This window comes from Ascaphus truei, chromosome 20 (assembly GCF_040206685.1).
Source record: "Ascaphus truei isolate aAscTru1 chromosome 20, aAscTru1.hap1, whole genome shotgun sequence".
Lineage (NCBI taxonomy): Eukaryota > Metazoa > Chordata > Amphibia > Anura > Ascaphidae > Ascaphus > Ascaphus truei.
The window spans coordinates 11,263,757-11,286,736 of NC_134502.1; the positions used below are offsets into that span (position 1 = coordinate 11,263,757).

The window sequence follows — 22,980 nt, forward strand, 5'->3', positions numbered from 1 at the left end:
GTATTAAATTATTCTTCTCTCTAAATAATAGAAATCTAATGGGGAATCAGAATCTGATCAAAGTAAAAACACTCGTTCTCTGCCACATGACTTGAAACACTAAATGATCTAATACTCCTCTTTGGTACGGATATAGTGCAGACGTGTGATCACATCCCGTGGCTTTGCTAGGTCACGATTTTTAGGACTAGGAAGCCTGTGAGCTCTGTCCATCATGAGTTTATCTACCAATGTTTCTGGTAGAAGGGACGTGAAAATCTAGGTAAGATATGTGTCTAATTTGGCATTGTCCACTTCTTCCGGCACTCCTCTGATCTGCAGATTGTTGTGTCTTGACCGGTTCTCTGTGTTCTCCAGTTTCTCAAAGATTATTTTAACTTGGGGTTTTGGCTCATGGACTTCCTGGGCCTGGGTTTTTTGAGCATGAGCGTTTGTAGCTACCTTCTCTTCCAAGTCCGCAATATGGTCTCCTATAGACGCTATTTTGTCTTTGTGACTGCGGTGGATGCTGTGTATCTCAGAGTGAAAAGAGCTCTTGATATCCTGAACAAATACCAGCATTTCTTTATGAGTGAGTGGGGTGTCTACTTCCTCATTGGAGTCTGGTTCTGGGTCTGCGTCTTCACCCGCGACCAACGCTTCTTGATCATACTGTGTTTTTAAAAGACAAAGGAGGCATCCCGTGGGGTCGTCGCATTTTTTTGTTGTTTGTTGGATGGCATGAGCGTACTGTAATTGGTCAATGAGTTTTTATTAATATTTACAAATATTTATAAAAAACAATAGTTACATAAAAGTGATACAACAATATTCATACAAAATACAAAATATTTACTACCGTACAGTAAATGCAAATGTGAACAAAAAGGAAATACATTTGTATTAAAAAGTAAATGAAAAGTAATGCCCCATGTGAGGATCGAACTCACGACCTTCAGATTATGAGACTGACGCGCTACCTACTGCGCTAACGAGGCATATACTTTTAGCTATGAAAAAGAAATTAACAAATTTCCAGAATCAATATTACTTTAAAAAAGCTGTTTTTACGCACACTGTAACTATGTCCTATATCTGCACGCAAACATGATTTGCTAAATAATGGTTTAGTATTTAAAAATAATAACACCTGCGTTGGCCAGGAACCCGAACCCAGGTCAACTGCTTGGAAGGCAGCTATGCTCAATTAGCTTTCTTTTCCTCGTTTTGAAATATTTGAGCATTCACTGGTATTTTATTGGTAGTAAAGCAGTAAGAATGATTGCACAATTGAAATTATAATGAAATATCATAAGAAACTATGGCCTCTTAAGCCAGGGATTGTGGGTTCGAGTCCCATCTGGTTTTTTTTCCCCAATAGTAATAGAAATAACATTTTTAAATAAATTAGTTCTGTACTATGAGAACAAACTTGTAGCATACATTTTTTTTTTAAATGTTTGAAAGACATTTTTAATGTTTCTATTGTACTGTAGGAAGCGTTTCCAAAGAGACAGCCCCCTTCTCCTTCTGATAGGCTCTGGCTCTTGAGCCCCGCCCTCTCCCTAGCAGTTCACCAATTGTATCTACTGTAGTAACTGCTCAGTCAATCACAATGCAGGAATACATTTGTTTTTTTTAAACAGCAGCTTGAACTGCAGCTTTAAACGTAATGGATTAAACCCGACCTTTCTCATTTTGCAGTTGCCAAATCTGGGATCATACACCAATACCCTCTTCTATCTTCGGGAGGAGGGACAATGCGAAAAAAGCAATGGTCGTTAGTTAAGGTTTGCCTTACCGAATGCTTCCACCCATGAACGTCAGGTGAACATTTGTAAAAATCATAGTTCGAAATGAAATATTCATATATTTCTGATAAAGTCGCCAGCTTATCTGTTGCAGCATTAATTGCAGAACATATTAAAAATGCATAACTACAGTCAGGTTTCTTATACGTTTACGGTGTACACATGGTGTCTAGTTCAGTCAGCAATTGTGCAGGGATAAGAATGTAGAAAAAAGCCCACAACATTGTGTTTTAGAGGTTTTTATTATGCAACGCCTAAGTTTGATAACGTCTTCAGCGTCTTTAAGGATCAAGATCGATTCACAATGGACCACTGTGGTTCTGTAGACTTGGCTTTTATTTGTTTTTTAAACACCTGCAAATTGACGCAGTTGCACAGTACTGTACACATTAGTATTCATTCATTTCTGCCACCTGGCAGATACGCGAAGAATTGCACCCAAAGAAATCAGAATCCAGGTAATTCAAGGAAATCAACCGCGGTAAACAAAGGTGTGACTGGTGTGATTGGTGGCAATATTCATTCAAAATACCAAATATTTACTACCATAAATGCAAATGTGAACAAAAAATAAATATATTTGACCATCCCATCTGGTGTCGCGCATGCACCACTTATTAGCCTTTTAATGTTTTCTTCGTCCACTTCTTTTCTGGATGTTAATTAATTGTACAAAAAAATAGTTGAAGTCCAAAAAGATTTATGTTACACTTCATAACTCTGGAGTTTTGATGCTTACAAAATTAGCCTTTATATAGGTATGTCGTCCTTGCCAAAAAGTTAAAATGATTCTGAGTTGAGTCACTAGGAAGTCATCAAAAAGAGATAAAACTAGCACAAACCACATACATATATCAGCACGCAAATATGATTTCATAATAATGTTTTAGTATTTAAAAATAGCAACACCTGCGTTGGCCGGGAATCGAACCCGGGTCAATTGCTTGGAAGGCAGCTATGCTCACCACTATACCACCAACGCTGTATAAAGATAGCATAAATGGCAGTTATAAAAAAGAATTAAGACTGGAAAAATGAGGTGCATGTGTGCATGTTTGCATGTGGAGAGCAAAGACGCCACTAGTGAAATGGCGTCTGTCTAAGTATTAGAAAAAGGAAGTAATGAGTGCATTTATATATTGAGGCAAGATTTTCAGGAAGAGAGCGGAGCCTCTGTAAGCTCCGTACCCCCCATAAATAATCAAGGGCCGCAAGTTTGTGCACCCCTGCCTTAATAAACCATTTTTATAGGAATAATAGTATATAAAAAACAACACATTTCCAAAGCTCTAGTGCTGTATTAAATTATTCTTCTCTCTAAATAATAGAAATCTAATGGGGAATCAGAATCTGATCAAAGTAAAAACACTCGTTCTCTGCCACATGACTTGAAACACTAAATGATCTAATACTCCTCTTTGGTACGGATATAGTGCAGACGTGTGATCACATCCCGTGGCTTTGCTAGGTCACGATTTTTAGGACTAGGAAGCCTGTGAGCTCTGTCCATCATGAGTTTATCTACCAATGTTTCTGGTAGAAGGGACGTGAAAATCTAGGTAAGATATGTGTCTAATTTGGCATTGTCCACTTCTTCCGGCACTCCTCTGATCTGCAGATTGTTGTGTCTTGACCGGTTCTCTGTGTTCTCCAGTTTCTCAAAGATTATTTTAACTTGGGGTTTTGGCTCATGGACTTCCTGGGCCTGGGTTTTTTGAGCATGAGCGTTTGTAGCTACCTTCTCTTCCAAGTCCGCAATATGGTCTCCTATAGACGCTATTTTGTCTTTGTGACTGCGGTGGATGCTGTGTATCTCAGAGTGAAAAGAGCTCTTGATATCCTGAACAAATACCAGCATTTCTTTATGAGTGAGTGGGGTGTCTACTTCCTCATTGGAGTCTGGTTCTGGGTCTGCGTCTTCACCCGCGACCAACGCTTCTTGATCATACTGTGTTTTTAAAAGACAAAGGAGGCATCCCGTGGGGTCGTCGCATTTTTTTGTTGTTTGTTGGATGGCATGAGCGTACTGTAATTGGTCAATGAGTTTTTATTAATATTTAGAAATATTTATAAAAAACAATAGTTACATAAAAGTGATACAACAATATTCATACAAAATACAAAATATTTACTACCGTACAGTAAATGCAAATGTGAACAAAAAGGAAATACATTTGTATTAAAAAGTAAATGAAAAGTAATGCCCCATGTGAGGATCGAACTCACGACCTTCAGATTATGAGACTGACGCGCTACCTACTGCGCTAACGAGGCATATACTTTTAGCTATGAAAAAGAAATTAACAAATTTCCAGAATCAATATTACTTTAAAAAAGCTGTTTTTACGCACACTGTAACTATGTCCTATATCTGCACGCAAACATGATTTGCTAAATAATGGTTTAGTATTTAAAAATAATAACACCTGCGTTGGCCAGGAACCCGAACCCAGGTCAACTGCTTGGAAGGCAGCTATGCTCACAATTATACCACCAATTAGCTTTCTTTTCCTCGTTTTGAAATATTTGAGCATTCACTGGTATTTTATTGGTAGTAAAGCAGTAAGAAAGATTGCACAATTGAAATTATAATGAAATATCATAAGAAACTATGGCCTCCTAACCCAGGGATTGTGAGTTCGAGTCCCATCTGGGTTTTTTCCCCCCAATAGTAATAGAAATAACATTTTTATATAAATTGGTTCTGTACTATGAGAACAAACTTGTAGCATACATTTTTTTTTTTAAATGTTTGAAAGACATTTTTAATGTTTCTATTGTACTGTAGGAAGCGTTTCCAAAGTGACAGCCCCCTTCTCCTTCTGATAGGCTCTGGCTCTTGAGCCCCACCCTCTCCTTAGCAGTTCACCAATTGTATCTACTGTAGTAACTGCTCAGTCAATCACAATGCAGGAATACATTTGTTTTTTTTAAACAGCAGCTTGAACTGCAGCTTTAAACGTAATGGATTAAACCCGACCTTTCTCATTTTGCAGTTGCCAAATCTGGGATCATACACCAATACCCTCTTCTATCTTCGGGAGGAGGGACAATGCGAAAAAAGCAATGGTCGTTAGTTAAGGTTTGCCTTACCGAATGCTTCCACCCATGAACGTCAGGTGAACATTTGTAAAAATCATAGTTCGAAATGAAATATTCATATATTTCTGATAAAGTCGTCAGCTTATCTGTTGCAGCATTAATTGCAGAACATATTAAAAATGCATAACTACAGTCAGGTTTCTTATACGTTTACGGTGTACACATGGTGTCTAGTTCAGTCAGCAATTGTGCAGGGATAAAAATGTAGAAAAAAGCCCACAACATTGTGTTTTAGAGGTTTTTATTATGCAACGCCTAAGTTTGATAACGTCTTCAGCGTCTTTAAGGATCAAGATCGATTCACAATGGACCACTGTGGTTCTGTAGACTTGGCTTTTATTTGTTTTTTAAACACCTGCAAATTGACGCAGTTGCACAGTACTGTACACATTAGTATTCATTCATTTCTGCCACCTGGCAGATACGCGAAGAATTGCACCCAAAGAAATCAGAATCCAGGTAATTCAAGGAAATCAACCGCGGTAAACAAAGGTGTGACTGGTGTGATTGGTGGCAATATTCATACAAAATACCAAATATTTACTACCATAAATGCAAATGTGAACAAAAAATAAATATATTTGACCATCCCATCTGGTGTCGCGCATGCACCACTTATTAGCCTTTTAATGTTTTCTTCGTCCACTTCTTTTCTGGATGTTAATTAATTGTACAAAAAAATAGTTGAAGTCCAAAAAGATTTATGTTACACTTCATAACTCTGGAGTTTTGATGCTTACAAAATTAGCCTTTATATATTTATGTCGTCCTTGCCAAAAAGTTAAAATGATTCCGAGTTGAGTCACTAGGAAGTCATCAAAAAGAGATAAAACTAGCACAAACCACATACATATATCAGCACGCAAATATGATTTCATAATAATGTTTTAGTATTTAAAAATAGCAACACCTGCGTTGGCCGGGAATCGAACCCGGGTCAACTGCTTGGAAGGCAGCTATGCTCACCACTATACCACCAACGCTGTATAAAGATAGCATAAATGGCAGTTATAAAAAAGAATTAAGACTGGAAAAATTAGGTGCATGTGTGCATGTTTGCATGTGGAGAGCAAAGACGCCACCAGTGAAATGGCGTCTGTCTAAGTATTAGAAAAAGGAAGTTATGAGTGCATTTATATATTGAGGCAAGATTTTCAGGAAGAGAGCGGAGCCTCTGTAAGCTCCGTACCCCCCATAAATAATCAAGGGCCCCAAGTTTGTGCACCCCTGCCTTAATAAACCATTTTAATAGGAATAATAGTATATAAAAAACAACACATTTCCAAAGCTCTAGTGCTGTATTAAATTATTCTTCTCTCTAAATAATAGAAATCTAATGGGGAATCAGAATCTGATCAAAGTAAAAACACTCGTTCTCTGCCACATGACTTGAAACACTAAATGATCTAATACTCCTCTTTGGTACGGATATAGTGCAGACGTGTGATCACATCCCGTGGCTTTGCTAGGTCACGATTTTAAGGACTAGGAAGCCTGTAAGCTCTGTCCATCATGAGTTTATCTACCAATGTTTCTGGTAGAAGGGACGTGAAAATCCAGGTAAGATATGTGTCTAATTTGGCATTGTCCACTTCTTCCGGCACTCCTCTGATCTGCAGATTGTTGTGTCTTGACCGGTTCTCTGTGTTCTCCAGTTGCTCAAAGATTATTTTAACTTGGGGTTTTAGCTCATGGACTTCCTGGGCCTGGGTTTTTTGAGCATGAGCGTTTGTAGCTACCTTCTCTTCCAAGTCCGCAATATGGTCTCCTATAGACGCTATTTTGTCTTTGTGACTGCGGTGGATGCTGTGTATCTCAGAGTGAAAAGAGCTCTTGATATCCTGAACAAATACCAGCATTTCTTTATGAGTGAGTGGGGTGTCTACTTCCTCATTGGAGTCTGGTTCTGGGTCTGCGTCTTCACCCGCGACCAACGATTCTTGATCATACTGTGTTTTTAAAAGACAAAGGAGGCATCCCGTGGGGTCGTCGCATTTTTTTGTTGTTTGTTGGATGGCATGAGCGTACTGTAATTGGTCAATGAGTTTTTATTAATATTTACAAATATTTATAAAAAACAATAGTTACATAAAAGTGATACAACAATATTCATACAAAATACAAAATATTTACTACCGTACAGTAAATGCAAATGTGAACAAAAAGGAAATACATTTGTATTAAAAAGTAAATGAAAAGTAATGCCCCATGTGAGGATCGAACTCACGACCTTCAGATTATGAGACTGACGCGCTACCTACTGCGCTAACGAGGCATATACTTTTAGCTATGAAAAAGAAATTAACAAATTTCCAGAATCAATATTACTTTAAAAAAGCTGTTTTTACGCACACTGTAACTATGTCCTATATCTGCACGCAAACATGATTTGCTAAATAATGGTTTAGTATTTAAAAATAATAACACCTGCGTTGGCCAGGAACCCGAACCCAGGTCAACTGCTTGGAAGGCAGCTATGCTCACAATTATACCACCAATTAGCTTTCTTTTCCTCGTTTTGAAATATTTGAGCATTCACTGGTATTTTATTGGTAGTAAAGCAGTAAGAATGATTGCACAATTGAAATTATAATGAAATATCATAAGAAACTATGGCCTCTTAAACCAGGGATTGTGGGTTCGAGTCCCATCTGGTTTTTTTTCCCCAATAGTAATAGAAATAACATTTTTAAATAAATTAGTTCTGTACTATGAGAACAAACTTGTAGCATACATTTTTTTTTTAAATGTTTGAAAGACATTTTTAATGTTTCTATTGTACTGTAGGAAGCGTTTCCAAAGAGACAGCCCCCTTCTCCTTCTGATAGGCTCTGGCTCTTGAGCCCCGCCCTCTCCCTAGCAGTTCACCAATTGTATCTACTGTAGTAACTGCTCAGTCAATCACAATGCAGGAATACATTTGTTTTTTTTAAACAGCAGCTTGAACTGCAGCTTTAAACGTAATGGATTAAACCCGACCTTTCTCATTTTGCAGTTGCCAAATCTGGGATCATACACCAATACCCTCTTCTATCTTCGGGAGGAGGGACAATGCGAAAAAAGCAATGGTCGTTAGTTAAGGTTTGCCTTACCGAATGCTTCCACCCATGAACGTCAGGTGAACATTTGTAAAAATCATAGTTCGAAATGAAATATTCATATATTTCTGATAAAGTCGCCAGCTTATCTGTTGCAGCATTAATTGCAGAACATATTAAAAATGCATAACTACAGTCAGGTTTCTTATACGTTTACGGTGTACACATGGTGTCTAGTTCAGTCAGCAATTGTGCAGGGATAAGAATGTAGAAAAAAGCCCACAACATTGTGTTTTAGAGGTTTTTATTATGCAACGCCTATGTTTGATAACGTCTTCAGCGTCTTTAAGGATCAAGATCGATTCACAATGGACCACTGTGGTTCTGTAGACTTGGCTTTTATTTGTTTTTTAAACACCTGCAAATTGACGCAGTTGCACAGTACTGTACACATTAGTATTCATTCATTTCTGCCACCTGGCAGATACGCGAAGAATTGCACCCAAAGAAATCAGAATCCAGGTAATTCAAGGAAATCAACCGCGGTAAACAAAGGTGTGACTGGTGTGATTGGTGGCAATATTCATTCAAAATACCAAATATTTACTACCATAAATGCAAATGTGAACAAAAAATAAATATATTTGACCATCCCATCTGGTGTCGCGCATGCACCACTTATTAGCCTTTTAATGTTTTCTTCGTCCACTTCTTTTCTGGATGTTAATTAATTGTACAAAAAAATAGTTGAAGTCCAAAAAGATTTATGTTACACTTCATAACTCTGGAGTTTTGATGCTTACAAAATTAGCCTTTATATAGGTATGTCGTCCTTGCCAAAAAGTTAAAATGATTCTGAGTTGAGTCACTAGGAAGTCATCAAAAAGAGATAAAACTAGCACAAACCACATACATATATCAGCACGCAAATATGATTTCATAATAATGTTTTAGTATTTAAAAATAGCAACACCTGCGTTGGCCGGGAATCGAACCCGGGTCAACTGCTTGGAAGGCAGCTATGCTCACCACTATACCACCAACGCTGTATAAAGATAGCATAAATGGCAGTTATAAAAAAGAATTAAGACTGGAAAAATTAGGTGCATGTGTGCATGTTTGCATGTGGAGAGCAAAGACGCCACCAGTGAAATGGCGTCTGTCTAAGTATTAGAAAAAGGAAGTTATGAGTGCATTTATATATTGAGGCAAGATTTTCAGGAAGAGAGCGGAGCCTCTGTAAGCTCCGTACCCCCCATAAATAATCAAGGGCCGCAAGTTTGTGCACCCCTGCCTTAATAAACCATTTTTATAGGAATAATAGTATATAAAAAACAACACATTTCCAAAGCTCTAGTGCTGTATTAAATTATTCTTCTCTCTAAATAATAGAAATCTAATGGGGAATCAGAATCTGATCAAAGTAAAAACACTCGTTCTCTGCCACATGACTTGAAACACTAAATGATCTAATACTCCTCTTTGGTACGGATATAGTGCAGACGTGTGATCACATCCCGTGGCTTTGCTAGGTCATGATTTTTAGGACTAGGAAGCCTGTGAGCTCTGTCCATCATGAGTTTATCTACCAATGTTTCTGGTAGAACGGACGTGAAAATCCAGGTAAGATATGTGTCTAATTTGGCATTGTCCACTTCTTCCGGCACTCCTCTGATCTGCAGATTGTTGTGTCTTGACCGGTTCTCTGTGTTCTCCAGTTTCTCAAAGATTATTTTAACTTGGGGTTTTGGCTCATGGACTTCCTGGGCCTGGGTTTTTTGAGCATGAGCGTTTGTAGCTACCTTCTCTTCCAAGTCCGCAATATGGTCTCCTATAGACGCTATTTTGTCTTTGTGACTGCGGTGGATGCTGTGTATCTCAGAGTGAAAAGAGCTCTTGATATCCTGAACAAATACCAGCATTTCTTTATGAGTGAGTGGGGTGTCTACTTCCTCATTGGAGTCTGGTTCTGGGTCTGCGTCTTCACCCGCGACCAACGCTTCTTGATCATACTGTGTTTTTAAAAGACAAAGGAGGCATCCCGTGGGGTCGTCGCATTTTTTTGTTGTTTGTTGGATGGCATGAGCGTACTGTAATTGGTCAATGAGTTTTTATTAATATTTACAAATATTTATAAAAAACAATAGTTACATAAAAGTGATACAACAATATTCATACAAAATACAAAATATTTACTACCGTACAGTAAATGCAAATGTGAACAAAAAGGAAATACATTTGTATTAAAAAGTAAATGAAAAGTAATGCCCCATGTGAGGATCGAACTCACGACCTTCAGATTATGAGACTGACGCGCTACCTACTGCGCTAACGAGGCATATACTTTTAGCTATGAAAAAGAAATTAACAAATTTCCAGAATCAATATTACTTTAAAAAAGCTGTTTTTACGCACACTGTAACTATGTCCTATATCTGCACGCAAACATGATTTGCTAAATAATGGTTTAGTATTTAAAAATAATAACACCTGCGTTGGCCAGGAACCCGAACCCAGGTCAACTGCTTGGAAGGCAGCTATGCTCACAATTATACCACCAATTAGCTTTCTTTTCCTCGTTTTGAAATATTTGAGCATTCACTGGTATTTTATTGGTAGTAAAGCAGTAAGAAAGATTGCACAATTGAAATTATAATGAAATATCATAAGAAACTATGGCCTCCTAACCCAGGGATTGTGAGTTCGAGTCCCATCTGGGTTTTTTTCCCCCAATAGTAATAGAAATAACATTTTTAAATAAATTGGTTCTGTACTATGAGAACAAACTTGTAGCATACATTTTTTTTTTTAAATGTTTGAAAGACATTTTTAATGTTTCTATTGTACTGTAGGAAGCGTTTCCAAAGTGACAGCCCCCTTCTCCTTCTGATAGGCTCTGGCTCTTGAGCCCCACCCTCTCCCTAGCAGTTCACCAATTGTATCTACTGTAGTAACTGCTCAGTCAATCACAATGCAGGAATACATTTGTTTTTTTTAAACAGCAGCTTGAACTGCAGCTTTAAACGTAATGGATTAAACCCGACCTTTCTCATTTTGCAGTTGCCAAATCTGGGATCATACACCAATACCCTCTTCTATCTTCGGGAGGAGGGACAATGCGAAAAAAGCAATGGTCGTTAGTTAAGGTTTGCCTTACCGAACGCTTCCACCCATGAACGTCAGGTGAACATTTGTAAAAATCATAGTTCGAAATGAAATATTCATATATTTCTGATAAAGTCGCCAGCTTATCTGTTGCAGCATTAATTGCAGAACATATTAAAAATGCATAACTACAGTCAGGTTTCTTATACGTTTACGGTGTACACATGGTGTCTAGTTCAGTCAGCAATTGTGCAGGGATAAAAATGTAGAAAAAAGCCCACAACATTGTGTTTTAGAGGTTTTTATTATGCAACGCCTAAGTTTGATAACGTCTTCAGCGTCTTTAAGGATCAAGATCGATTCACAATGGACCACTGTGGTTCTGTAGACTTGGCTTTTATTTGTTTTTTAAACACCTGCAAATTGACGCAGTTGCACAGTACTGTACACATTAGTATTCATTCATTTCTGCCACCTGGCAGATACGCGAAGAATTGCACCCAAAGAAATCAGAATCCAGGTAATTCAAGGAAATCAACCGCGGTAAACAAAGGTGTGACTGGTGTGATTGGTGGCAATATTCATACAAAATACCAAATATTTACTACCATAAATGCAAATGTGAACAAAAAATAAATATATTTGACCATCCCATCTGGTGTCGCGCATGCACCACTTATTAGCCTTTTAATGTTTTCTTCGTCCACTTCTTTTCTGGATGTTAATTAATTGTACAAAAAAATAGTTGAAGTCCAAAAAGATTTATGTTACACTTCATAACTCTGGAGTTTTGATGCTTACAAAATTAGCCTTTATATATTTATGTCGTCCTTGCCAAAAAGTTAAAATGATTCCGAGTTGAGTCACTAGGAAGTCATCAAAAAGAGATAAAACTAGCACAAACCACATACATATATCAGCACGCAAATATGATTTCATAATAAAGTTTTAGTATTTAAAAATAGCAACACCTGCGTTGGCCGGGAATCGAACCCGGGTCAACTGCTTGGAAGGCAGCTATGCTCACCACTATACCACCAACGCTGTATAAAGATAGCATAAATGGCAGTTATAAAAAAGAATTAAGACTGGAAAAATTAGGTGCATGTGTGCATGTTTGCATGTGGAGAGCAAAGACGCCACCAGTGAAATGGCGTCTGTCTAAGTATTAGAAAAAGGAAGTTATGAGTGCATTTATATATTGAGGCAAGATTTTCAGGAAGAGAGCGGAGCCTCTGTAAGCTCCGTACCCCCCATAAATAATCAAGGGCCCCAAGTTTGTGCACCCCTGCCTTAATAAACCATTTTTATAGGAATAATAGTATATAAAAAACAACACATTTCCAAAGCTCTAGTGCTGTATTAAATTATTCTTCTCTCTAAATAATAGAAATCTAATGGGGAATCAGAATCTGATCAAAGTAAAAACACTCGTTCTCTGCCACATGACTTGAAACACTAAATGATCTAATACTCCTCTTTGGTACGGATATAGTGCAGACGTGTGATCACATCCCGTGGCTTTGCTAGGTCACGATTTTTAGGACTAGGAAGCCTGTGAGCTCTGTCCATCATGAGTTTATCTACCAATGTTTCTGGTAGAAGGGACGTGAAAATCCAGGTAAGATATGTGTCTAATTTGGCATTGTCCACTTCTTCCGGCACTCCTCTGATCTGCAGATTGTTGTGTCTTGACCGGTTCTCTGTGTTCTCCAGTTTCTCAAAGATTATTTTAACTTGGGGTTTTAGCTCATGGACTTCCTGGGCCTGGGTTTTTTGAGCATGAGCGTTTGTAGCTACCTTCTCTTCCAAGTCCGCAATATGGTCTCCTATAGACGCTATTTTGTCTTTGTGACTGCGGTGGATGCTGTGTATCTCAGAGTGAAAAGAGCTCTTGATATCCTGAACAAATACCAGCATTTCTTTATGAGTGAGTGGGGTGTCTACTTCCTCATTGGAGTCTGGTTCTGGGTCTGCGTCTTCACCCGCAACCAACGATTCTTGATCATACTGTGTTTTTAAAAGACAAAGGAGGCATCCCGTGGGGTCGTCGCATTTTTTTGTTGTTTGTTGGATGGCATGAGCGTACTGTAATTGGTCAATGAGTTTTTATTAATATTTACAAATATTTATAAAAAACAATAGTTACATAAAAGTGATACAACAATATTCATACAAAATACAAAATATTTACTACCGTACAGTAAATGCAAATGTAAACAAAAAGTAAATACAATTGTATTAAAAAGTAAATGAAAAGTAATGCTCCATGTGAGGATCGAACTCACGACCTTCAGATTATGAGACTGACGCGCTACCTACTGCGCTAACGAGGCATATACTTTTAGCTATGAAAAAGAAATTAACAAATTTCCAGAATCAATATTACTTTAAAAAAGCTGTTTTTACGCACACTGTAACTATGTCCTATATCTGCACGCAAACATGATTTGCTAAATAATGGTTTAGTATTTAAAAATAATAACACCTGCGTTGGCCAGGAACCCGAACCCAGGTCAACTGCTTGGAAGGCAGCTATGCTCACAATTATACCACCAATTAGCTTTCTTTTCCTCGTTTTGAAATATTTGAGCATTCACTGGTATTTTATTGGTAGTAAAGCAGTAAGAATGATTGCACAATTGAAATTATAATGAAATATCATAAGAAACTATGGCCTCTTAAACCAGGGATTGTGGGTTCGAGTCCCATCTGGTTTTTTTTCCCCAATAGTAATAGAAATAACATTTTTAAATAAATTAGTTCTGTACTATGAGAACAAACTTGTAGCATACATTTTTTTTTTAAATGTTTGAAAGACATTTTTAATGTTTCTATTGTACTGTAGGAAGCGTTTCCAAAGAGACAGCCCCCTTCTCCTTCTGATAGGCTCTGGCTCTTGAGCCCCGCCCTCTCCCTAGCAGTTCACCAATTGTATCTACTGTAGTAACTGCTCAGTCAATCACAATGCAGGAATACATTTGTTTTTTTTAAACAGCAGCTTGAACTGCAGCTTTAAACGTAATGGATTAAACCCGACCTTTCTCATTTTGCAGTTGCCAAATCTGGGATCATACACCAATACCCTCTTCTATCTTCGGGAGGAGGGACAATGCGAAAAAAGCAATGGTCGTTAGTTAAGGTTTGCCTTACCGAATGCTTCCACTCATGAACGTCAGGTGAACATTTGTAAAAATCATAGTTCGAAATGAAATATTCATATATTTCTGATAAAGTCACCAGCTTATCTGTTGCAGCATTAATTGCAGAACATATTAAAAATGCATAACTACAGTCAGGTTTCTTATACGTTTACGGTGTACACATGGTGTCTAGTTCAGTCAGCAATTGTGCAGGGATAAGAATGTAGAAAAAAGCCCACAACATTGTGTTTTAGAGGTTTTTATTATGCAACGCCTAAGTTTGATAACGTCTTCAGCGTCTTTAAGGATCAAGATCGATTCACAATGGACCACTGTGGTTCTGTAGACTTGGCTTTTATTTGTTTTTTAAACACCTGCAAATTGACGCAGTTGCACAGTACTGTACACATTAGTATTCATTCATTTCTGCCACCTGGCAGATACGCGAAGAATTGCACCCAAAGAAATCAGAATCCAGGTAATTCAAGGAAATCAACCGCGGTAAACAAAGGTGTGACTGGTGTGATTGGTGGCAATATTCATTCAAAATACCAAATATTTACTACCATAAAGGCAAATGTGAACAAAAAATAAATATATTTGACCATCCCATCTGGTGTCGCGCATGCACCACTTATTAGCCTTTTAATGTTTTCTTCGTCCACTTCTTTTCTGGATGTTAATTAATTGTACAAAAAAATAGTTGAAGTCCAAAAAGATTTATGTTACACTTCATAACTCTGGAGTTTTGATGCTTACAAAATTAGCCTTTATATAGGTATGTTGTCCTTGCCAAAAAGTTAAAATGATTCTGAGTTGAGTCACTAGGAAGTCATCAAAAAGAGATAAAACTAGCACAAACCACATACATATATCAGCACGCAAATATGATTTCATAATAATGTTTTAGTATTTAAAAATAGCAACACCTGCGTTGGCTGGGAATCGAACCCGGGTCAACTGCTTGGAAGGCAGCTATGCTCACCACTATACCACCAACGCTGTATAAAGATAGGATAAATGGCAGTTATAAAAAAGAATTAAGACTGGAAAAATTAGGTGCATGTGTGCATGTTTGCATGTGGAGAGCAAAGACGCCACCAGTGAAATGGCGTCTGTCTAAGTATTAGAAAAAGGAAGTTATGAGTGCATTTATATATTGAGGCAAGATTTTCAGGAAGAGAGCGGAGCCTCTGTAAGCTCCGTACCCCCCATAAATAATCAAGGGCCCCAAGTTTGTGCACCCCTGCCTTAATAAACCATTTTTATAGGAATAATAGTATATAAAAAACAACACATTTCCAAAGCTCTAGTGCTGTATTAAATTATTCTTCTCTCTAAATAATAGAAATCTAATGGGGAATCAGAATCTGATCAAAGTAAAAACACTCGTTCTCTGCCACATGACTTGAAACACTAAATGATCTAATACTCCTCTTTGGTACGGATATAGTGCAGACGTGTGATCACATCCCGTGGCTTTGCTAGGTCACGATTTTTAGGACTAGGAAGCCTGTGAGCTCTGTCCATCATGAGTTTATCTACCAATGTTTCTGGTAGAAGGGACGTGAAAATCCAGGTAAGATATGTGTCTAATTTGGCATTGTCCACTTCTTCCGGCACTCCTCTGATCTGCAGATTGTTGTGTCTTGACCGGTTCTCTGTGTTCTCCAGTTTCTCAAAGATTATTTTAACTTGGGGTTTTAGCTCATGGACTTCCTGGGCCTGGGTTTTTTGAGCATGAGCGTTTGTAGCTACCTTCTCTTCCAAGTCCGCAATATGGTCTCCTATAGACGCTATTTTGTCTTTGTGACTGCGGTGGATGCTGTGTATCTCAGAGTGAAAAGAGCTCTTGATATCCTGAACAAATACCAGCATTTCTTTATGAGTGAGTGGGGTGTCTACTTCCTCATTGGAGTCTGGTTCTGGGTCTGCGTCTTCACCCGCAACCAACGATTCTTGATCATACTGTGTTTTTAAAAGACAAAGGAGGCATCCCGTGGGGTCGTCGCATTTTTTTGTTGTTTGTTGGATGGCATGAGCGTACTGTAATTGGTCAATGAGTTTTTATTAATATTTACAAATATTTATAAAAAACAATAGTTACATAAAAGTGATACAACAATATTCATACAAAATACAAAATATTTACTACCGTACAGTAAATGCAAATGTAAACAAAAAGTAAATACAATTGTATTAAAAAGTAAATGAAAAGTAATGCTCCATGTGAGGATCGAACTCACGACCTTCAGATTATGAGACTGACGCGCTACCTACTGCGCTAACGAGGCATATACTTTTAGCTATGAAAAAGAAATTAACAAATTTCCAGAATCAATATTACTTTAAAAAAGCTGTTTTTACGCACACTGTAACTATGTCCTATATCTGCACGCAAACATGATTTGCTAAATAATGGTTTAGTATTTAAAAATAATAACACCTGCGTTGGCCAGGAACCCGAACCCAGGTCAACTGCTTGGAAGGCAGCTATGCTCACAATTATACCACCAATTAGCTTTCTTTTCCTCGTTTTGAAATATTTGAGCATTCACTGGTATTTTATTGGTAGTAAAGCAGTAAGAATGATTGCACAATTGAAATTATAATGAAATATCATAAGAAACTATGGCCTCTTAAACCAGGGATTGTGGGTTCGAGTCCCATTTGGTTTTTTTTCCCCAATAGTAATAGAAATAACATTTTTAAATAAATTAGTTCTGTACTATGAGAACAAACTTGTAGCATACATTTTTTTTTTAAATGTTTGAAAGACATTTTTAATGTTTCTATTGTACTGTAGGAAGCGTTTCCAAAGAGACAGCCCCCTTCTCCTTCTGATAGGCTCTGGCTCTTGAGCCCCGCCCTCTCCCTAGCAGTTCACCAATTGTATCTACTGTAGTAACTGCTCAGTCAATCACAATGCAGGAATACATTTGTTTTTTTTAAACAGCAGCTTGAACTGCAGCTTTAAACGTAATGGATTAAACCCGACCTTTCTCATTTTGCAGTTGCCAAATCTGGGATCATACACCAATACCCTCTTCTATCTTCGGGAGGAGGGACAATGCGAAAAAAGCAATGGTCGTTAGTTAAGGTTTGCCTTACCGAATGCTTCCACTCATGAACGTCAGGTGAACATTTGTAAAAATCATAGTTCGAAATGAAATATTCATATATTTCTGATAAAGTCACCAGCTTATCTGTTGCAGCATTAATTGCAGAACATATTAAAAATGCATAACTACAGTCAGGTTTCTTATACGTTTACGGTGTACACATGGTGTCTAGTTCAGTCAGCAATTGTGCAGGGATAAGAATGTAGAAAAAAGCCCACAACATTGTGTTTTAGAGGTTTTTATTATGCAACGCCTAAGTTTGATAACGTCTTCAGCGTCTTTAAGGATCAAGATCGATTCACAATGGACCACTGTGGTTCTGTAGACTTGGCTTTTATTTGTTTTTTAAACACCTGCAAATTGACGCAGTTGCACAGTACTGTACACATTAGTATTCATTCATTTCTGCCACCTGGCAGATACGCGAAGAATTGCACCCAAAGAAATCAGAATCCAGGTAATTCAAGGAAATCAACCGCGGTAAACAAAGGTGTGACTGGTGTGATTGGTGGCAATATTCATTCAAAATACCAAATATTTACTACCATAAATGCAAATGTGAACAAAAAATAAATATATTTGACCATCCCATCTGGTGTCGCGCATGCACCACTTATTAGCCTTTTAATGTTTTCTTCGTCCACTTCTTTTCTGGATGTTAATTAATTGTACAAAAAAATAGTTGAAGTCCAAAAAGATTTATGTTACACTTCATAACTCTGGAGTTTTGATGCTTACAAAATTAGCCTTTATATAGGTATGTCGTCCTTGCCAAAAAGTTAAAATGATTCTGAGTTGAGTCACTAGGAAGTCATCAAAAAGAGATAAAACTAGCACAAACCACATACATATATCAGCACGCAAATATGATTTCATAATAATGTTTTAGTATTTAAAAATAGCAACACCTGCGTTGGCTGGGAATCGAACCCGGGTCAACTGCTTGGAAGGCAGCTATGCTCACCACTATACCACCAACGCTGTATAAAGATAGCATAAATGGCAGTTATAAAAAAGAATTAAGACTGGAAAAATTAGGTGCATGTGTGCATGTTTGCATGTGGAGAGCAAAGACGCCACCAGTGAAATGGCGTCTGTCTAAGTATTAGAAAAAGGAAGTTATGAGTGCATTTATATATTGAGGCAAGATTTTCAGGAAGAGAGCGGAGCCTCTGTAAGCTCCGTACCCCCCATAAATAATCAAGGGCCGCAAGTTTGTGCACCCCTGCCTTAATAAACCATTTTTATAGGAATAATAGTATATAAAAAACAACACATTTCCAAAGCTCTAGTGCTGTATTAAATTATTCTTCTCTCTAAATAATAGAAATCTAATGGGGAATCAGAATCTGATCAAAGTAAAAACACTCGTTCTCTGCCATATGACTTGAAACACTAAATGATCTAATACTCCTCTTTGGTACGGATATAGTGCAGACGTGTGATCACATCCCGTGGCTTTGCTAGGTCATGATTTTTAGGACTAGGAAGCCTGTGAGCTCTGTCCATCATGAGTTTATCTACCAATGTTTCTGGTAGAACGGACGTGAAAATCCAGGTAAGATATGTGTCTAATTTGGCATTGTCCACTTCTTCCGGCACTCCTCTGATCTGCAGATTGTTGTGTCTTGACCGGTTCTCTGTGTTCTCCAGTTTCTCAAAGATTATTTTAACTTGGGGTTTTGGCTCATGGACTTCCTGGGCCTGGGTTTTTTGAGCATGAGCGTTTGTAGCTACCTTCTCTTCCAAGTCCGCAATATGGTCTCCTATAGACGCTATTTTGTCTTTGTGACTGCGGTGGATGCTGTGTATCTCAGAGTGAAAAGAGCTCTTGATATCCTGAACAAATACCAGCATTTCTTTATGAGTGAGTGGGGTGTCTACTTCCTCATTGGAGTCTGGTTCTGGGTCTGCGTCTTCACCCGCGACCAACGCTTCTTGATCATACTGTGTTTTTAAAAGACAAAGGAGGCATCCCGTGGGGTCGTCGCATTTTTTTGTTGTTTGTTGGATGGCATGAGCATACTGTAATTGGTCAATGAGTTTTTATTAATATTTACAAATATTTATAAAAAACAATAGTTACATAAAAGTGATACAACAATATTCATACAAAATACAAAATATTTACTACCGTACAGTAAATGCAAATGTGAACAAAAAGGAAATACATTTGTATTAAAAAGTAAATGAAAAGTAATGCCCCATGTGAGGATAGAACTCACGACCTTCAGATTATGAGACTGACGCGCTACCTACTGCGCTAACGAGGCATATACTTTTAGCTATGAAAAAGAAATTAACAAATTTCCAGAATCAATATTACTTTAAAAAAGCTGTTTTTACGCACACTGTAACTATGTCCTATATCTGCACGCAAACATGATTTGCTAAATAATGGTTTAGTATTTAAAAATAATAACACCTGCGTTGGCCAGGAACCCGAACCCAGGTCAACTGCTTGGAAGGCAGCTATGCTCACAATTATACCACCAATTAGCTTTCTTTTCCTCGTTTTGAAATATTTGAGCATTCACTGGTATTTTATTGGTAGTAAAGCAGTAAGAATGATTGCACAATTGAAATTATAATGAAATATCATAAGAAACTATGGCCTCCTAACCCAGGGATTGTGAGTTCGAGTCCCATCTGGGTTTTTTCCCCCCAATAGTAATAGAAATAACATTTTTATATAAATTGGTTCTGTACTATGAGAACAAACTTGTAGCATACATTTTTTTTTTAAATGTTTGAAAGACATTTTTAATGTTTCTATTGTACTGTAGGAAGCGTTTCCAAAGTGACAGCCCCCTTCTCCTTCTGATAGGCTCTGGCTCTTGAGCCCCACCCTCTCCCTAGCAGTTCACCAATTGTATCTACTGTAGTAACTGCTCAGTCAATCACAATGCAGGAATACATTTGTTTTTTTTAAACAGCAGCTTGAACTGCAGCTTTAAACGTAATGGATTAAACCCGACCTTTCTCATTTTGCAGTTGCCAAATCTGGGATCATACACCAATACCCTCTTCTATCTTCGGGAGGAGGGACAATGCGAAAAAAGCAATGGTCGTTAGTTAAGGTTTGCCTTACCGAATGCTTCCACCCATGAACGTCAGGTGAACATTTGTAAAAATCATAGTTCGAAATGAAATATTCATATATTTCTGATAAAGTCGTCAGCTTATCTGTTGCAGCATTAATTGCAGAACATATTAAAAATGCATAACTACAGTCAGGTTTCTTATACGTTTACGGTGTACACATGGTGTCTAGTTCAGTCAGCAATTGTGCAGGGATAAAAATGTAGAAAAAAGCCCACAACATTGTGTTTTAGAGGTTTTTATTATGCAACGCCTAAGTTTGATAACGTCTTCAGCGTCTTTAAGGATCAAGATCGATTCACAATGGACCACTGTGGTTCTGTAGACTTGGCTTTTATTTGTTTTTTAAACACCTGCAAATTGACGCAGTTGCACAGTACTGTACACATTAGTATTCATTCATTTCTGCCACCTGGCAGATACGCGAAGAATTGCACCCAAAGAAATCAGAATCCAGGTAATTCAAGGAAATCAACCGCGGTAAACAAAGGTGTGACTGGTGTGATTGGTGGCAATATTCATACAAAATACCAAATATTTACTACCATAAATGCAAATGTGAACAAAAAATAAATATATTTGACCATCCCATCTGGTGTCGCGCATGCACCACTTATTAGCCTTTTAATGTTTTCTTCGTCCACTTCTTTTCTGGATGTTAATTAATTGTACAAAAAAATAGTTGAAGTCCAAAAAGATTTATGTTACACTTCATAACTCTGGAGTTTTGATGCTTACAAAATTAGCCTTTATATAGGTATGTCGTCCTTGCCAAAAAGTTAAAATGATTCCGAGTTGAGTCACTAGGAAGTCATCAAAAAGAGATAAAACTAGCACAAACCACATACATATATCAGCACGCAAAGATGATTTCATAATAATGTTTTAGTATTTTAAAATAGCAACACCTGCGTTGGCCGGGAATCGAACCCGGATCAACTGCTTGGAAGGCAGCTATGCTCCCCACTATACCACCAACGCTGTATAAAGATAGCATAAATGGCAGTTATAAAAAAGAATTAAGACTGGAAAAATTAGGTGCATGTGTGCATGTTTGCATGTGGAAAGCAAAGACGCCACCAGTGAAATGGTGTCTGTCTAAGTATTAGAAAAAGGAAGTTATGAGTGCATTTATATATTGAGGCAAGATTTTCAGGAAGAGAGCGGAGCCTCTGTAAGCTCCGTACCCCCCATAAATAATCAAGGGCCGCAAGTTTGTGCACCCCTGCCTTAATAAACCATTTTTATAGGAATAATAGTATATAAAAAACAACACATTTCCAAAGCTCTAGTGCTGTATTAAATTATTCTTCTCTCTAAATAATAGAAATCTAATGGGGAATCAGAATCTGATCAAAGTAAAAACACTCGTTCTCTGCCACATGACTTGAAACACTAAATGATCTAATACTCCTCTTTGGTACGGATATAGTGCAGACGTGTGATCACATCCCGTGGCTTTGCTAGGTCATGATTTTTAGGACTAGGAAGCCTGTGAGCTCTGTCCATCATGAGTTTATCTACCAATGTTTCTGGTAGAACGGACGTGAAAATCCAGGTAAGATATGTGTCTAATTTGGCATTGTCCACTTCTTCCGGCACTCCTCTGATCTGCAGATTGTTGTGTCTTGACCGGTTCTCTGTGTTCTCCAGTTTCTCAAAGATTATTTTAACTTGGGGTTATGGCTCATGGACTTCCTGGGCCTGGGTTTCTTGAGCATGAGCGGTTGTAGCTACCTTCTCTTCAAAGTCCGCAATATGGTCTCCTATAGACGCTATTTTGTCTTTGAGACTGCGGTGGATGCTGTGTATCTCAGAGTGAAAAGAGCTCTTGATATCCTGAACAAATACCAGCATTTCTTTATGAGTGAGTGGGGTATCTACTTCCTCCTTGGAGTCTGGTTCTGGGTCTGCGTCTTCACCCGCGACCAACGCTTCTTGATCTTTAGTTCCCATACTGTGTTTTTAAAAGACAAAGGAGGCATCCCGTGGGGTCGTCGCATTTTGTTGTTGTGTGTTGGATGGCATGAGCGTACTGTAATTGGTCAAGGAGTTTTTATTAATATTTACAAATATTTATAAAAAACAATAGTTACATAAAAGTGATACAACAATATTCATACAAAATACAAAATATTTACTACCGTACAGTAAATGCAAATGTGAACAAAAAGGAAATACATTTGTATTAAAAAGTAAATGAAAAGTAATGCCCCATGTGAGGATCGAACTCACGACCTTCAGATTATGAGACTGACGCGCTACCTACTGCGCTAACAAGGCATATACTTTTAGCTATGAAAAAGAAATTAACAAATTTCCAGAATCAATATTACATTAAAAAAGCTGTTTTTACGCACACTGTAACTATGTCCTATATCTGCACGCAAACATGATTTGCCAAATAATGGTTTAGTATTTAAAAATAATAACACCTGCGTTGGCCAGGAACCCGAACCCAGGTCAACTGCTTGGAAGGCAGCTATGCTCACAATTATATCACCAATTAGCTTTCTTTTCCACGTTTTGAAATATTTGAGCATTCACTGGTATTTTATTGGTAGTAAAGCAGTAAGAA

The 22,980-nt window shown here is 37.7% G+C and overlaps 11 non-coding genes across 11 annotated transcripts; all 11 read right to left on the minus strand.

The window, feature by feature from the left end:
• Nucleotides 1-904: 904 nt before the first annotated feature.
• TRNAM-CAU (transfer RNA methionine (anticodon CAU)) lies at nt 905-977 on the minus strand. The gene has a single exon. It is a non-coding gene; the product is annotated as a tRNA-Met (tRNA).
• A 3,014-nt stretch (nt 978-3,991) lies between these two features.
• TRNAM-CAU (transfer RNA methionine (anticodon CAU)) lies at nt 3,992-4,064 on the minus strand. The gene has a single exon. It is a non-coding gene; the product is annotated as a tRNA-Met (tRNA).
• Nucleotides 4,065-5,803: 1,739 nt separating this feature from the next.
• TRNAG-UCC (transfer RNA glycine (anticodon UCC)) lies at nt 5,804-5,875 on the minus strand. The gene has a single exon. It is a non-coding gene; the product is annotated as a tRNA-Gly (tRNA).
• A 1,219-nt stretch (nt 5,876-7,094) lies between these two features.
• On the minus strand, nt 7,095-7,167 carry TRNAM-CAU (transfer RNA methionine (anticodon CAU)). The gene has a single exon. It is a non-coding gene; the product is annotated as a tRNA-Met (tRNA).
• A 1,737-nt stretch (nt 7,168-8,904) lies between these two features.
• TRNAG-UCC (transfer RNA glycine (anticodon UCC)) lies at nt 8,905-8,976 on the minus strand. The gene has a single exon. It is a non-coding gene; the product is annotated as a tRNA-Gly (tRNA).
• Nucleotides 8,977-10,195: 1,219 nt separating this feature from the next.
• Nucleotides 10,196-10,268, minus strand: TRNAM-CAU (transfer RNA methionine (anticodon CAU)). Its single transcript has one exon. It is a non-coding gene; the product is annotated as a tRNA-Met (tRNA).
• A 1,739-nt stretch (nt 10,269-12,007) lies between these two features.
• TRNAG-UCC (transfer RNA glycine (anticodon UCC)) lies at nt 12,008-12,079 on the minus strand. Its single transcript has one exon. It is a non-coding gene; the product is annotated as a tRNA-Gly (tRNA).
• Nucleotides 12,080-13,298: 1,219 nt separating this feature from the next.
• Nucleotides 13,299-13,371, minus strand: TRNAM-CAU (transfer RNA methionine (anticodon CAU)). Its single transcript has one exon. It is a non-coding gene; the product is annotated as a tRNA-Met (tRNA).
• Nucleotides 13,372-16,399: 3,028 nt separating this feature from the next.
• TRNAM-CAU (transfer RNA methionine (anticodon CAU)) lies at nt 16,400-16,472 on the minus strand. Its single transcript has one exon. It is a non-coding gene; the product is annotated as a tRNA-Met (tRNA).
• A 3,028-nt stretch (nt 16,473-19,500) lies between these two features.
• On the minus strand, nt 19,501-19,573 carry TRNAM-CAU (transfer RNA methionine (anticodon CAU)). The gene has a single exon. It is a non-coding gene; the product is annotated as a tRNA-Met (tRNA).
• A 3,039-nt stretch (nt 19,574-22,612) lies between these two features.
• Nucleotides 22,613-22,685, minus strand: TRNAM-CAU (transfer RNA methionine (anticodon CAU)). The gene has a single exon. It is a non-coding gene; the product is annotated as a tRNA-Met (tRNA).
• Between the last annotated feature and the right edge of the window lie 295 nt (nt 22,686-22,980).